At 43.7% G+C, this 14484-nt stretch overlaps 1 protein-coding gene across 23 annotated transcripts in view; it reads left to right on the top strand.

Moving 5' to 3' along the window:
• Positions 1-14484, top strand: part of LOC105493789 (KANTR integral membrane protein) — a 118665-nt gene that overhangs the window by 1207 nt on the left and 102974 nt on the right. For 20 of the 23 annotated variants that reach the window (XR_011618152.1, XR_011618163.1, XR_011618155.1 and 17 more), the window contains one exon: positions 4281-4418. The exons of 1 other annotated variant lie outside the window; for it this stretch is intronic. The gene's annotated coding sequence lies outside the window, so the exon portion shown is untranslated. Of the gene's footprint in view, positions 1-3547; positions 3650-4280; positions 4419-14484 lie in introns of all 23 variants that reach the window. 2 more of the 23 variants (XR_011618162.1, XR_011618156.1) reach the window with 1 other exon arrangement.

Below are 14484 nucleotides of genomic sequence, written 5' to 3'. Positions count from 1 at the left end.
ATTTTCTATTTTCATCCTGAAATCCTTTGACCAGGCCTTAAGGAACTCACCTTCAGTTATCAGCAAAATTCCCTCCATTCTCATCCTGGCTTCTGAATACTCCCTTTATTTTCTTGCCATGCTTTGGTCGTTCTCCTACTTGTTGGACCCAACATTGCTTTTTTTTAAATAAGGTATATTTTGAAATGCTTCACTTTTCTAAAATGAAATGGATAGAAAATAGAATCTGTCTACACACATAATTCCCTGAAAACCAATATAATGCCTTAATTGTAATATAGAGAGTAGTAAAGGAAGAGTAATGTATATTACATTATACATATATATGCAAAGACTGGGATATGACTCCACTAGAAGACATAATGAAATGGTCTTACACTTAATGATAGTGACAGCTACGAGTGTGTTGATGGGTGATTCAGAAGCCACAGGTAGAGTGATACAGTTTTCCTAAACAATTAACAGTTCTTCACAAAGTTCTAAACAAAATAATGTGGAATAGTTTCTTAGTTTATATGGTTGTTAAATTTCTGGAAAAATCAATATATATGCATATCCATGATCAGACCCTCTTAATCTCCCTGACCTTATCTCCCACCGCTCTCCCTGCCTTGCTCACTCTATCCACCCATGCTGGCCGCCTTACTATTACTTGAACGCCTTACGCATACTTCCACCTCAGGGGTTTTGCATTCCGTGTATCAGGAATGCTTTTTCCTCAAATACCCACGAGACTGAGGCCCTTGCTTCCTTCAGGCCTCTACTCAGCTGTCACTTTCTCAGAGGGCCCCCCGACCATCCTGTTTAAATTGCAGCTCTCCCCTAATATGCCCCTGCTCTGTCTGTTACATGGTATTCTACACCTTTTTCACAGTGCAGCATTAACTGCTTAGTATGTTTGCTGTTTTTTGTCTGACTCTCCCACTCAGTTATAAGCTCCAGAAGGGCAGGGATTTTTGTCTTTTTTGTTCTATGATATATTCCTATTACCTAAAATAGTGCTTGACACCTAGTAGACTTTCTCAATGAATGTTTGTTGAATGAATAAAAGAACAAATGAACAGATTTTTCACCTACATGACTGGTGAGATATTCTAAAGTTGTATGGGATGTGGTATGAGTCTTCGTGGTGTGGAGCTGTCCTGTACACTGCAGAGGGCTGAGCATCCCTAGTCCATAGCCGGGGTTGTCACTGATGATCTCCAATTATTGTCACAGTCAAAAATGCCCCCAAACAGGGCTGGGTGTGATGGCTCACGCCTGTAATCCCAGCACTTTGGGAAGCCAAGGTGGGCAGATCACTTGAGTCCAGGAGTTCGAGACCAGCCTGGCCAACATGATGAAACTCCGTCTCTACAAAAAATACAGAAATTAGCCAGGTGTTGTGGTGCACGCCTGTAGTCCCAGCTACTCGGGAGGCTGAGATGGGAGGATTGCTTGAGCCCAGAAGGCGGAGGTTACAGTGGGCCAGGATTGCACCACTGCACTCCAGCCTGGGTGACAGCAAGACCCTGTCTCAAAAAAAAAAAAACAAAAAAAAAAACAAAAAAAAAACAATAAAAAATGGGTCGGGCACATGGCTCAAACAATAAAAAATGGGTCGGGCACTGTGGCTCACACCTGTAATCCCAGCACTTTGGGAGGCCGAGGTGGGTGGATCACCTGAGGTCAGGAGTTCGAGACTGGCCTGGCGAACATGGTAAAACCCCATCTCTACTAATAATACAAAAATTAGCCAGGCTGACGTGATGGCGCATGCCTGTAATCCCAGCTCCTGGGAAGACTGAGGTAGGAGAATAGCTTGAACCCAGGAGGTGGAGGTTGCAGTGAGCCAGCCTGGGCAACAAGAGTGAAACTTCGTCTCAAGAAAAAGAAAAAAAGAAAGAATGAATGTCCCAAAACACCCTTTAATTGTCCAGCCCCCACCTTTCAGTGAGAACCACTGCTTAAGTAACAGCCTGGCTTTCCCCTGAACACTCTCTCCTCCCGGCAGCCCTCTCATACCCCTCTTACTGGGAGACTGGGTGGTGAGGGTGAGGGTGGGTGTGCTTGCTCCTAGTTACCCTTTCCAGACATTCTCCCTCCTTAAACAACTCTTTTTTCATTTAAGTTTTTTTTTTTTTAGACGGAATCTGACTCTGTCACTCAGGCTAGAGTGCAATGGCACAATCTTGGCTCACTGCAGCCTCCGCCTCCTGGGTTCAAGTGATTCTCCTGCCTCAGCCTCCCAAGTAGCTGGGACTACAGGCATGCACCACCACGCCTGGCTAATTTTTGTAGTTTTAGTAGAGACAGGGTTTCACCATGTTGGCCAGGCTGGTCTTGAACTCCTAACCTCAAGTGATCCACCCACCTCGGCTTCCCAAAGTGCTGGGATTACAGGTGTGAGCCACCGGGCCCGACCAAGAATTCTTAAACCTAAAATAATTTCAAACTTAAAAAGCTTCAAAAATTTTACAAGAATTCTCATATATTCTTCACTTAGATTCCCCACATGTTAAGAAATTATATAATTACAGCCTGGGCGCGGTGGCTCACGCCTGTAATCCCAGCACTTTGGGAGGCCGAGGTGGGTGGATCACCTGAGGTCGGGAGTTTGAGACCAGCCTGGGCAACACAGTGAAACCCCGTCTCTACTAAAAATACAAAAATTAGTAGGGTGTGGTGGCGCACACCTGTAGTCCCAGCTACTTGGGAGGCTGAGGCAGGAGAATTGCTTGAACACAGGAGGCGGAGGTTGCAGTGAGCCGATATCATACCACCGCACTCCATCCTGGGTGAGTTGCAGTGAGCCGAGATCGTACCCCTGCACTCCATCCTGGGTGACAGAGCGAGACTCTCTCAAAAAAAAAAAAAAGAAAAGAAAAGAAATAAATTATATAATTACAGTTTAACTATCAAAACTAGAAAATTAACATTGGTACATACAGGCATATCACAGGTTCAGTTCCAGACCAACACAATAAAGCAAGTCAGATGAAGTTTTTGGTTTCCCAGTGCATATAAAAGTTGTGTTTACACTGTACCATAGTCTATTAAGTGTACAATAGCATTGTATCAAAAAAAGTATTTACCTTAATTTAAAAATACTATATTGCTAAAAAATGCTAAAGATCATCCCAACTTTCAGCAAGTTGTAATTTTTTGCTGGTGGAGGGTCTTACCTCGATGTTCATGGTTGCTGACTGAGCAGGGTGGTGGTTGCTGGTTGGGGTGGCTGTGGCAAATTCTTAAAATAAGATATCAATGAAGTTTGGCACGTTGACTCTTCCTTTCACAAAAGGTTTCTCTGTAGCGTGTGATGCTGTTTAATAGCATTTTACCCGCAGTAGAACGTCTTTCAAAACTGGAGTCAGTTCTCTCAAACCCTGCTACTACTTCGTTAACTAAGTTTATGTAAAATATTCTAAATCCTTTGTTGTCATTTCCACAGTGTTCACAGCATCTTCACCAGGAGTAGATTCCATCCCAGGAAATCACTATTTTGCTCATCCATAAGAAGCAACTCCTCATCCACTAACTTTTTTCTTTTTTTTTTCTGAGACAGGATCTTGCTCTGTCACCCAGGCCAGAGCGTAGTGGTGCGATCACAGCTCACTGCAGCCTCGACCTCCCAGGCTCAAGTAATCCTCCCACCTCAGCCTCCCAGGTAGTTAGTTGGGACTATAGGTTCATGCCACCACGCCCAGCCAGTTTTTGAAATTTTGCAAAGGTGGGGTCTTGTTGTGTTGTCCAGGCTAGTCTCGAACTCCTGGCCTCAAGCAGTCCTCCTGCCTCAGCCTCCAGAGTAGTGGGGACCACAGGTATGTGCCACCATGCCCAGCTATTTATTTTTTTTTAATTTTTGTGGAGACAGGGTCTCACTTTGTTGCCCAGGCTCCATTAAAGTTTCATCATGGTCCTGGCGCGGTGGCTCATACCTGTAATCCCAGCACTTTGGGAGGCCAAGTCTGGTGAATTGCCTGAGGTCAGGAGTTGGAGACAAGCCTGGCCAGCACGGTGAAACCTTGTCTCTACTAAATATACAAAAAAATTAGCCAGGCATGGTGGCGGGCACCTGTAGTCCCAGCTCTTCAGGAGACTGAGGCAGGAGAATCCCTTGAACCTGGGAGGCGGAGGTTGCAGTGAGCTGAGGTTGCGCCACTGCACTCCAGCCTGGGCAACAGAGCGAGACTCCATCTCAAAAAAAAAAGTTTGATCATTAGATGGCAGCAATTCAGTCATTTCTTCAGCCTCCACTTCTAATTCTGATTCTCTTGTTATTTCTACCATCTCTGCAGTTGCTTCCTCTACTGAAGTCTTGAAACCCCTGAAAGTCATCCCTGAGGGTTGGAGTTAACTTCTTCTACACTCCTGTTAATGTTGATATTTTGGCCTCCTCCCATGAATCACAAATGTTCTTAATGGCATCTAGAATGGTGAGTCCTTTCCAAAAGATTTTCAATTTACTTTTCCTGGATCCATCAGAGGAATCACTGTCTATCTATGGCAGCTATAGACTTATGAAATGTATTTCCTAAATAATAAGACCTGAAAGTCAATATTACTCCTTGATCCATGGGCTGCAGAATGGATGTTGTGTTAGCAGGCATGAAAACAGCATGAATCTCCTTGTACATCTCCATCAGAGCTCTTAGGTGATCAGGTACATTTTTCAATGAGCAGTAATATTTTGAATGGAATCTTTTTATCTGAGTAGCAGGTCTCAACAGTAGGTTTAAAATATTTAATAAACTAGGCTATAAACAGATTTGCTATCATCCAGGCTTTGTTGCTCTGTTTATAGAGCACAGAGTATATTTAGCATAGTTCTTAAGGATCCTAGGATTTTCAGAATGGTAAAATGAACACTGGCTTCAAGTTAAAAGTCACCAGTTTCGTGAGCCTCTAACAAGAGAGTCATCCTGTCTTTTGATGCTTTGAAGCCAGGTATTGACTTCTTTCTAGCTATAAAAGTACTAGATGGCATATTCTCCCCGTATAAGACTGTTTCAGCTACACTGAAAATCTGTTGGCCAGGTGCAATGGCTCGCGCCTGTAATCCCAGCACTTTGGGAGGCTGAGACGGGCGGATCACCTGAGGTTGGCAGTTCGGGACTAGCCTAACCAACATGGAGAAACCCCGCCTCTACTAAAAATACAAAATTAGCTGGGCATAGTGGCGCATGCCTATAACCCCAGCTACTCGAGAGGCTGAGGCAGGAGAATCACTTGAACCCAGGAGGCAGAGGTTGCGATGAGCTGAGATCATGCCATTGCACTCCAGCCTGGGTGACAGAGCAAGACTCCGTCTCAAAAAAAAAAAGAAAAGAAAGAAAAGGAAAATCTGTTGACCAGGTATGGTGGCTCACGCCTGTAATTCCAGCGCTTTGGGAGGCAAAGGTGGGCGGATCATGAGGTCAGGAGTTCAAGACCAGCCTGGCCAACATAGTGAAACCCCGTCTCTACTAAAAATACAAAAATTAGCCAGGTGTGGTGGCGGGCACCTGTAATCCCAGCTACTCGAGAGGCTGAGGCAGGAGAATCAGTTGAAACCCAAAGGCAGAGACTGCAGTGAGCTGAGATCGCGCCACTGCATTCCAGCCTGGGCAACAAGAGCGAAACTCTGTCTCAAAAAAAAAGAAAAAGAAAATCTGTTGTTCACCAACTATCTTAGGTAGATTTTTCTAGATAACTTCCTGCAGCTTCTGCATCAGCACTTGCAGCTTCACCTTGCACTTTTATGTTACGGAGATGGCTTCTCTCCTTAAACCTCATGAACTGACTTTTGCTAGCTTCCAACTTTTCTTCCATAGTTTCCTCACCTTTCTCAGCCTTCATAGAATTGAAAAGAGTTAGGGCCTTGCTCTGAATTAGGCTTTGGCTTAAGGAAATGTTGTGGCTGATTTGATTGTCTAGCCAGACCACCCAAACTTTCTCAATATCCATAATAACATGGTTTCACTGTCTTATCACTCATGTGTTCACTGGAGTAGCACTTTTTATTTCCTTCAAAAACTTCTCCTTTGCATTCACAACTTGGCTAACTGTTCAGCACAAGAAGCCTAGACTTCGGCCTTTCTCAGCTTTCAACATGCCTTCCTCACAAAGCTTAATTATTTCTAGCCTTTGATTTAAAGTGAGAGCTATTGAAGGCTGGGCGCAGTGGCTCACGGCTGTAATCCCAGCACTTTGGGAGGCTGAGGCGGGAGGATTGTGTGAGCTGAGGAGTTCGAGACCAGCCTGGGCAACATGGCAAGACACTGTCTCTAAAAAAATAAAAAATAAAGTGAGAGACGTTGAGACACTTCCTTTCACTTGAATACTTAGAAGGCATTGTGGGGTTATTAATTGACCTAATTTCAATATTGTTGTGTCTCAGACAGGGAGGCCTGAGGAGAGGGAGAGAGATGGAGGAATAGCCAGTCATTGGAGCAGCCAGGACATACGTATTTGTCAGTTCAGGTTGCCATCTTACATGGGTACAGTTCATGGTACCCTAAAACACTTACAAATAGTTACACCAAAGATCACTGATCTAGGCAGGGTGCAGTAGCTCACGCCTGTAATCCCAGCACTTTGTGAGGCCAAGGCAAGTGGATTGCTTGACCTCAGGAGTTGAAGACCAGCGTAGGCAAGATGGTGAAACTCCATCTCTACAAAAGATACAAAAATTAAGCTGGGCCCCATGGCATGTGCCGCTAGTCCCAGCTACTCAGGGAGGCTGAAGCAGGAGAATCGCTTAAGCCCAGGAGGCAAAGGCTGCAGTGAACTGAGATAACACCACTGCACTCCAGCCTGGGTGACAGGAGTGAAACCCTGTCTCAAAAAAAAAAAAAAAAAAAAAATCACTGATCACAGATCACCATAACAGATAAAAGAAAAGATTTGAAATGTGAAAATCACCAAAATGTAAGACAGAGACACTAAGTGAGCACATGCTGTTGGAAAAATGGCATTAATAGATTTACTCAATACAACTTTGCCACAAACCTTCAATTGGTAAACCACACAGTATCTGTGAAGTGCAATAAAGTGCAGCACAATAAAATGAGGTATTGCCTGTACTCTTAACGAAACTACAGAGTTTCTTTAGATTACATCAGTTTTTCACTAGTGCCACTTTTCAAGGATTCAGTTCAGGCTCCCACATTACCTTTAGTTATCATGCCTCCTTAGGCTCTTCCAATATGGAACAGTTCTTGAGTCTTTGTCTTTTATGATTTTGATCATTTGGAAGACTCCTGGACAGTTATTTCATAGAATTGGGGTTTGTTTCTAGTTTCACTGTGATTATATTCAAGTTATGTAATTCTGGTGAGAATACCGCAGAAGTTATGTCTTCAGTGCTTCCTATCAGGAGGCATGTGATGTCATTTTGTCCTGATACTGGTTTTGTTCACTTTGAGTCCTTGTTTAAGGTGTTTAAGGTGGTGTCTGTCAGGTTTTTCCACTATAGTTCCCCTTTTTTCCTTCATAATTAATAAGTGATTTAATATGTTGGGATTATATAAATATCAACAACCCTGTTGTAAATCTCATATCATCAGAATATACCATCAACTACCACTTTGTATCATCATATACAGACATACACACATATCTGCCCCTGTCATTACCATTTCTAGATGAGTTTAGCTAAGATCTCACTGTCATTCTCTTTAACACTGGTCCAATCCTAATTCTTGGTGACTTTAATATCTTTGTAGCTGATCCTTCTAATATTTTCATCTGTTAGTTCTGTGATTTGCCACCCTACAATGATCCTGCCTTTTAACCCCACCTCAGCTACCTACTCCAATAGTCTGACCCTTGTTTTTTCTTTGAGATGGAGTCACCAGGCTGGAGTGCAGTAGTGCGATCTCAGCTCACTGCAGCCTCCGCCTCCTGGGTTCAAGTGATTTTCCTGCCTCAGCCTCCAGAGTAGCTGAGATTACAGGTGCCTGCCACCACGGTCAGCTAAATTTTGTGAGACGGCATTTCACCATGTTGGCCAGGCTGGTCTCGAACTCCTGACCTCAAGTGATCTACCCGCCTGGGCCTCCCAAAGTGCTGGGATTACAGGTGTGACCCACTGCGCCAAGCCTGACCCTTGTTCTTGTCAGTACCTGTGACTGCATTGTTTCCATATGCTCAGTTTCAGGCATCCTCTTCTCTAGCCAGTGCCTCCTATTTTTCTAGCTCACACCTACTAGTACTCCAACTCCAGCAATCCCTCAATCCCACTGGCACTGAACACTTTCACTCCCCTTCACTTCCTCCATGCTCCCATGTCCCTCCTTTAATCAGCTTAGATTCCATGGCCCACCGTTACAGTCATTCCTGGGTGGACAGTTTCACTTCCCTCCACCTTCTGTCACTTCAGCGTACTTACCATCCACTTTACCAGGCACAGCCTCAGCCCTGGTTAAATCCAGCTCTCTACCTGCTCCATTGCATTTCCTCTCCTACCCTCCTAGATGATGATTGTTTTGTACCTTCTCTGCTGAAATCCTCAACATTTCCTTTCCTGTCCTTACACTCAGGCTTCCTACTTGACTGAAAACATGAAAACCATTGGAATAAAACATCTGCATATTCCCACCACTACATCCAACTACCACATAGCATCTGTATCCACATACTCTGCCTTCTCTCTGTTCTGGATAAGGTGCTCCTACTGTCATCAAAATCCAGTCTCTCCACTTTGGCACTCAGTCCCATCCTCTCTCACCTACTTGAGGGCATGGTTCCTCCAGTTTTCCCCTTTCTCTACAAGATCATTCTCATTAGCACCCAGACATTCTATTACTTATCCATCTTTTCGTTGCAACTTCATTGAGATACATGTCACATACCATCTAATTCACCTTTTATTTATTTATTTTTGAGACAGGATCTTACTATATTGCCCAGGCTGGACTTGAACTCCTGGGCTCATGTGATCCTCTGGCCTCAACCTCCAGAGTAAAATTCACCCTTTTAAAGGGTACTGTTAAAATAATAATAAATAATATTATAAATAAATAAAAGTATACCATTCAGTAGTTTTATTTATTTTTATTTTTTGAGACACACTCTCGCTCTGTCACCCAAGCTGGAGTGCAGTGGTACAATCTCAGCTCACTGCAGCTTCTGTTTGCTGGGTTCAAGTGATTTTCCTGCCTCAGCCTCCCAAGTAACTGGGATTACAGGTGTACACCACTATGCCTGGCTAATTTTTGTATTTTTAGTAGAGACGGGGTTTTACCATGTTGGCCAGGGTGGTCTCAAACTCCTGACCTCAAGTGATCTACCCGCCTCAACCTCCCAATCGTGATCAATTTTAGAACATTTTCAACCCCGCACCCCCACCAAAGACGCTTCATACTCATTAGCAGTCACTTCCCATTAGTCTTCTCCCCAGTCCTAGCCACCTACTGTCTAGAGATTTGTCTCTTCTAGATATTCCATATAAATGAGATCATACAAGATACTGGTCTTGATGGCTGGCTTCTTTTGCTTAGCATAATGTTTTGAGGTCCATCCATGCTGTTGCATGTATCATTCCTTCCTATTGTCATAATATTCTGTTGTATGGATCTACCTCCACTCCCCAGTTGGTCAGTTCAGTTGCTTTCATGTTGGCTAATATGACTAATGTTTCTCTGAATGTGGAATGGAATTACTGTCATATGGTGGCTCTATGTTTAACTTTTTTTTTTCTTTTTGAGACAAGGTCTCACTCTGTCGCCCAGATTGGAATACAGTGTCCCAATCTTGGCTCGCTGCATTGCAACCTCTGCCTCCTGGGCTCAAGTGGTCCTCCCACTTCAGCCTCCTGAGTGGCTGGGACCATGGGCACATGCCACCACACGTGGCTAATTTTTGTATTTTTTGTAGCGATGGGGTTTTGCCACATTGCCCAGGCTGGTCTTGAACTCCTGGGCTCAAATGATCTGCCTTCCTCGGCCTCCCAAAGTGCTGGGATTATAGGTATGAGCCGTGGTGCCCCGCCTTATGTTTAACTTTTTGAGGAGCTATCAAACTGTTTGCACAAGTGGCTATGCCATTTTACAGTCCTATCAGCAATGTATGAAGGTTCTAACTTCTCCATATCCTCATCAGCACTTTTCGTTTGTCTTTTTTATTATAGCCATCCTAGTGGGTATGAAAGTGGTGTCTCATTATAGTTTTGATTTTCATTTCCCTAATAACTCATGATACTGAATGTCCTTTTATATGCTTGTATATCTTTGGAGAAATGTCTGTTCAAATTCTTAGCCTATTTTTAATTGGATTATGTGTCTTTTTATTATTGAGTTGCAGGACTTCTTTTTTTTGGAGACGGAGTCTCACTCTGTCACCCAGGCTGGAATGCAGTGGCGTGATCTCGGCTTACTGCAACCTCCGCCTCCTGGGTTCAAGCAGTTCTCCTGCCTCAGCCTCCCCCAGCTGGGACTACTGTAGTCCTCAGCTGGGACTACAGGCACACAATGCCACACCCGGCTAATTTTTTTTTTTCTTTTGTATTTTCATAGAGATGGGGTTTCACTGTGTTGCCCAGACTGGTCTCGAACTCCTAAACTCAGGCAGTCCGCCTGCCTTGGCCTCCCAAAGTGCTAGGATTACAGGCATGAGCCACCACGCCTGGCCAGGACTTCTTTATGTATCTGGATATAAGTCCTTTGTCAGATAATATGAATTGTAAATATTTTCTCCCATTCTGTGGGTTCTTTTCATTTTATTGATAGTATCTTTTGATGTACAGTAGGTTTTAATTTCAGTGATGTCCAGCTTACCTATTTTGTTGTCACTTGGGCATTTGGTGTTATATCCAATAAATCATCCCCTAACTCAGGGTGACGAAGATTTATTCCTATGTTTTCTTCTAGGAATTTTATCGTTTTAGCTCTTACATTTAGGACAGTGATCCATTTTGAGTTATTTTTGTTTCAAGACAGGGTCTCATTCTGTCACCCAGGCTAGAATGCAGTAGCACGATCACAGCTCACTGCAGCCTTGACCTCTTAGGCTCAAGTGATACCCCCACCTCAGCCTCCTGAGTAGCTGACACTGCAGGTGTGAGCCATCACACACAGCTAATTTTTGTATTTTTTGTAGAGATGAGGTCTCCCTATCTGCCCATGCTGGTCTCGAGCTCCTGGGCTCAAGTGATTCTCTTACCTTAGCCTCCCAAAGTGCTGGGATTACAGACATACTGTACCCAGCCCATTGCGAGTTAATATTTGTGTATAGTGTGAGAGTAGGGGTACAGGTTTATTCTTCTGACATGGATATCTAGTTTTCTCAGCACCTTTTGTTGAAAAATATTCTTTTTACCGTTGGATTGTCTTGGCAACCTTGTCAAAAATCAGTTGACCATAGACTGAGTATGGTGACACCCATCTGTAGTCCCAGATACTAGAGAGGCTGAAGCAGGAGGATCACTTTAGCCCAGGAGTTCAGGGCCAGCCTGGGCAATATAGTGACACCCCATCTCTGAAAAAAATAAAGAATTGACCATAAAACATAAACATAAAGGTTAACTTCTGGACTCTTAATTCTGTTTCATTGATTTGCATGTCTGTCACTATGCTAGACCACACTGTCTTAATTACTGTAGTTGTAGCAAGTTTTGAAATCAAGAAGTGAGAGTCTTCCAACTTTGTTCTTTTTCAAGATTGTTTTGGCTATCCTTGCATTTTCATACGAATTTTAGGATCAGCTTTCCAATTTCTTTCTTTTTTTTTTTCTTTTACAGATAGGATCTTTCTCTGTTGCCCAGGCTGGAGTGCAATGGTGTGATTATACTTCACTGCAGCCTTGAACTCCTGGGCTCAAGTGATCCTCTTTTCTTTTTTTTTTTTTTTTTTTTTTTTTTTTTTGAGACGGAGTCTCGCTCTGTCGCCCAGGCTGGAGTGCAGTGGCGCAATCTCGGTTCACTGCAAGCTCCGCCTCCTGGGTTCACGCCATTCTCCTGCCTCAGCCTCCTGAGTAGCTGGGACTACAGGCGCCCGCCACCGCGCCCGGCTAATTTTTTGTATTTTTAGTAGAGACGGGGTTTCACTGTGGTCTCGATCTCCTGACCTTGTGATCCGCCCACCTCGGCCTCCCAAAGTGCTGGGATTACAGGCTTGAGCCACCGCGCCCGGCCTTTTTTTTTTCTTTGTAGAGACAGAGTCTTGCTTTGTAGCTCAGGCTGATACCAAACTTCTTTCAGGAGTGTTTTATAGTTTTCAGTGTACAAGTCTTACAGTTCCTTTGTTAAATTTATTCCTAGGCATTTTATTCTTTTTCATACTACTTTAAAATGGGATATTTTTTAATTAAAAAAAATTTTTAATCTCCTCATGCTTTTATCTCAGAGTCAGGGGTTTGTTTTTTAGAGACAAAGTCTTGCTCTGTTGCTCAAACTAGAGTGCAGTGGCTCCATCATAGCCCACTACAGCCTTGAACTCATGGGATTACAGGTGTGAACCACTGCACCTAGCTGGACTTTTTCTTTTTTTCTTTTTTTTGAGACGGAGTCACTCTGTCGCCCAGGCTGGGAGTGCAGTGGTGTGCTCTCGGCTCATTGCAACCTCCGCCTTCCGGGTTCAAGTGATTCTCCTGCCTCAGCCTCTGGAGTATCTGGGATTACAGACACCCAGTACTACACCCAGCTAATTTTTTGTATTTTTAGTAGAGATGGGGTTGCACCATGTTGGCCAGGCTGGTCTCAAACTCCTGATCTGCCCGCCTCGGCCTCCCAAAGTGCTAGGATTACAGGCATGAGCCACTGCGCCCGGCTATTCCTAAGTATTTTACCTTTTTTTCTGTAGCTATTATAAATGGAATTGCTTTCTTGATTTCTTTTTCAGATAGTTGGTTGTTAGTGTATAGAAATGCTACTGATTTTTGTATGTTGATTTTGTATCCTGCAACTTCACTGAATTTATTTGTTCTAACGGTTTTCTTTTTCTTTTCTTTTTTCTTTTTTTTTTTTTTGAAACAGAGTCTCACTGTATCACCCAAGCTGGAGTGCAGCGGCATGTTCTCAGCTCACTGCACCCCTGTCTCCTGGGTTCAAGCAGTCCTCATGCCTCAGCCTCCTGAGTAGCTGGGACTATAGGCATGTGCCACCATGGCTGGCTAAGTTTTATATTTTAGTAGAGACAGGGTTTCACCATGTTGGCCAGGATAGTCTCGAACTCCTGACCTCAAGCCATCTGCCTGCCTCGGCCTCCCAAAGTGCTGGGATTACAGGCATGAGCCACTGCACCCGGGCTTGTTCTAACAGTTTTTTGCTGGAGTCTTTAGCGTTTTCTATATTTAAGATTGTGTCATCTGCAAATGGGAACAATTTTACTTCTTCCTGTCCAATTTGGGTGCCTTTTATTTCTTTCTCTTGACTTATTCCTCTGGCTGGAACTTCTAGTATCCTGTAGAATAGAAGTGACAGGAGTTCCTCATCTTAAAGGAAAGGCTTTCAACTTTTCACCATTGAGTATGATGGTAGCTGTGGGTTTGTTATATATGGTATTTATTATGTTGAGGTACATTTCTCCTATATCTAGTTTTTTGAGTTTCTGTCATGCAGGGATGTTGAATTTTGCCAAATGCTTTTTCTGCATCTATTGACGTACGATTTTTATCCTTCATTCTGCTAATTCGCATGGTTGAACCAACCTTGCATCCTTGTGATAAATCCTACTTGATCATAGTAAATGATCCATTTAACATACTGTTAAATATGGTTTCCAGTACTTTGTTGAGGATTTTTGCTTCTGTGTTCATCAGGGATATTGGCCTGTAATTTTCTTTTCCTCTAGTGTCATTGTCTGGCTTTGGTATCGGGGTAATGCTGGCCTAATAAAAAGAGTTTGGGGTCAGGCGCAGTTGCTCACACCTGTAATCCCAGCACTTTGGGAGGCCGAGGCGGGTGGATCACAAGGTCAGAAGTTTGAGACCAGCCTGACCAACATGGTGAAACCCCGTCTCTACTAAAAATACAAAAATTAGCCGGGCGTGGTGGCATGCGCCTGTAATCCCAGCTACTCAGGAGGCTGAGGCAGGAGAATTGCTTGCATCCGGGAGGTGAAGGTTGCAGTGAGCCAAGATTGCGCCACTGCACTCCAACCTGAGTGACAGAGCAAGACTCTGTCTCAAAAAAAAAAAAAAAAAAAAAAGAGTTTGGAAGTATGCCTTCTTCAGTTTTTTGGAAGAGTTTGAGAATGACTGATATTACTTCTTTATTTTATACATTTTATTTATTTATTTTTGAGACAGAGTCTTGCTCTGTCACCCAGGCTGGAATGCAGTGGTGCAATCACAGCCCACCGCCTCAACCTTCTGGGCTTAAGCAGTCCTCCTGCCTCAGCCTCCTGAAGAGCTGCAACTAGAGGCATGCAACAACCTCACCCGGCTAAGTTAAAATTTTTTTTTTTTAGAGATGGGGTCTTGCTATGTTGCCCAGGCTGGTCTCAAACTCCTGGCTTGAACTCAAGCAGTCCTCCTGCCTTGGCCTCCTAAAGTGCTAGGAGTACAGGCCTGAGTCACGACACC

Source organism: Macaca nemestrina, chromosome X, assembly GCF_043159975.1.
Source record: "Macaca nemestrina isolate mMacNem1 chromosome X, mMacNem.hap1, whole genome shotgun sequence".
NCBI lineage: Eukaryota > Metazoa > Chordata > Mammalia > Primates > Cercopithecidae > Macaca > Macaca nemestrina.
This window is presented reverse-complemented; position numbering and strand designations above follow the sequence as displayed.